The following is a 2,909-nucleotide window of genomic DNA, read 5'->3' on the forward strand; positions in this document are numbered from 1 at the left end:
TAATAAAGATAAAATATCCATATACAATAGGAGGTTTTTAATAAGATTTGAAAGCTTTCTCCTTGCTCTCATTGTTTTTTCATATTAATGTCATAAGGAAACAAGGAGAAAAGAAATGGTTCCAGAGAATGTATAGAAAATGTTTAAGTATGGCAGAGTGGATTTTTCTTTCTTAAACCAAGCTCAGCCAACCTAAGGCAGCAGGGTGAACTGTTAACCAGCGATGTTGACTTCCCCATTAGAAGCACATATACAGCTCCTCCAGTTTCAATCCTGACCGACATTCCATCCCTAGAGGAAAACCCTCCCTTTGCTTCTTGATGGCTCCAGGTCATGTTCTATTAGACAGACTGCCAGCCTTGGCACTGAGTTCCCAGGGATAATTAAGTAGACAGAACAAATAAAGGTTTTAAAATCTGCAAAATGTAGCCTGCACTACGTGTAGCAGGGAGCATGCACTTTGACAGCAGCTTATGGACATGTTAAGGCACATGCATCGAATGTAGCAGGGACCTGTATCCCAACTAAGGAAAACGTTCCTGTCTGTTACTGAGGCATTTGGGGCTCATTCCCCTAGGGCTAAAAGAGAAAGGCGTGGCCTATTCACCCTTTCTCATCCAGAAAGTCTTGTTTCTAGGGCTATACCAAAATAAATAAATGAATTTATCTGTAATCCTGGACACGAGAAAATGAATTTTTCCAAAGCACAACTTTTTTCAGATACACTTAAAAAGGCTCATTCACCAGCACATTGGATCTTTTAATGATCTCAGCCTCCCATATTCTAGAGCACAGCCATAGGATTATGTGTAGGCAGCTGTGGCATTTGTGAAAATGCTGTAAATTCTAAATGTTTCTTCTGAAAGTTTCCCCAAAGGTTTCAGCCATCGACCAAGTAAGAGGTGAGCACCAGTTCTCTGGAGTCAGAATCTGCTGGCATACGGCGTCAGGTCTCCTACGGCTGGAGTGGAGCTCACTAATAAATCAGTGTGATAAGAACAATTATGGATCACACCTGGGGAAAGTAGCATTAGCCTCTGGCCAAGAAGCTTGAAGGTCAAAGGCAATGCCACTTCCACTGTGTGGAAGCTGAGAGCAGGGCGAGTGTTATCAAAATTCAAAATCAACATCACGGCCACAGCCCTGCAAGTCTGTTAGGTTGTTCTAGGACAATTTCAACAGCCTTTGGTTCTTGTTTGAAAAGAGGAAATTACAGCTTCAGCTACTTGCTTATGTATCTACATTATTTTCAGGGGAGACAGTGGGATCAAAGTCAATTTGTATTATTAAAAGAGTGGAATGAATGGGTAGAGGTTATAATTCTTAGTTTCTCCAATAAGAGCCTGGAAAATGAGGGGGAGAGTCGGAGAAGTCATAGCTGAGCCCATTAAATTGCTTTTTACTTTTTAAAAAGACATTTTAATTTCAATTGACACGTCTTTATTGTACACATCTATGAGTACAGTGTGATGTACTCATACACACACACACACACACACACACAATGTCTAATGATCAGATCAGAGTAACTAGAAATTCTTCACCTTAGACATTTATTATTATTTTGTGTTGGTTAATCCTTAAGAGGATAATTAAGAACTGCTACCAATGGGTGGGGAACACCTCCCAAAGACTTATGTACTGAAGACTTTGTCCCCAGCTTGACATTATTGCAAGGTTCAAAGGCTGGTGAGCGGCTGTGGTTCAGGATGGCCATTCCTCTGGTGTCCTGAGCATCCCTGGGTCAGGCCCAGGAGAAAAAGACTAAGTGGAAAATGGACGGTTGTCATTTATTTGGCCTCTGTGGCCGAAGTATAATTGCTGCATGTTTTGTTTTTATGTGGTGGTGCCTCTTTGGGGTTTTCTGGATGATACACTGTTGGAACTCCCAGCTACAATACAAGTGCCAGAACAAAGCTTGTCTTTCCTTCTGACTGACATCGCTGCCCCGTCTAAGGCACAGCTGCCTCTTTGTGGGGCTTTCTGCTCAAGGCATAGATCTGTGGGTGGCTTCAGGGAGCACCCTCATGGGGTGAGCTGTGCCAGGCAAGGAAACAGGCACCTCCATCGTCCTTTGCCTCATGGTCTTGGGGACGTTTGAGTGTCTGGCAATTACGGGAGATGCAAAAATACTATGTAACTTGTCTCCAAAGAAATCTCCCCTCTTGACATTTCAACATCACTCCCTCCTTTCCCCGTATTCTCTCCCCTCTTTCTTCCTCCCCACACCTTCCTCCTCCCCCCTTCTCTTTCCTCCGCTTCTCCCTTCCCCCTTCCTCCTCTTGCTCCTCTTCTTTTTCCTCCTCCCACTCCTTCTTCCTCTCTCTTTCCCATCTTCTCTGTCTCATTTCCCTTTGTTGGCAAAGGAACCTACTCAACTACTCAGGGGTCGCACTGAGTATTAATGAATGTTATTCTCTGCTATCTGCAAGAATGCAGGCTTGTCTTACAAAGTGATATTTAAGGGCTTTAGAAAGCTTTCATTTTACAAAGCTTGCATTACATCTGAATAAGTCAATTGCTGAATATTATATATTACGTACATATGAAAGAGGAATTTCTGCCGTACCTCACAACCACATCTACAGGAATCAGAATAACTGGCTTAGATTTAAGTAGCTATTGCTTATTTAATTTATTTAAACCTTTATTTACTGATCTAAAAACAGGGATATGCTTACTATGTTTATTGGGAATTTTGTACAAATTATATGTGCTGCATCACTTGGGTTAAAACGGGGACTTAACTAGTGCTATTATTTTAGGATCAGTGCTGCCCACTCACTAAATGCCTTCTATGGACCAACATTGCTTGTGGGGATCTACATGACCTCTTGCACATGACTAGGGGTCACTATCCTGCTTGAAATTTCTCAGAAATAAAAATCTTCAATTTAGGTGGTGAATTT

Source organism: Fukomys damarensis, unplaced genomic scaffold, assembly GCF_012274545.1.
Source record: "Fukomys damarensis isolate Sample0158 unplaced genomic scaffold, DMR_v1.0_HiC HiC_scaffold_26, whole genome shotgun sequence".
Classification (NCBI taxonomy): Eukaryota; Metazoa; Chordata; class Mammalia; order Rodentia; family Bathyergidae; genus Fukomys; species Fukomys damarensis.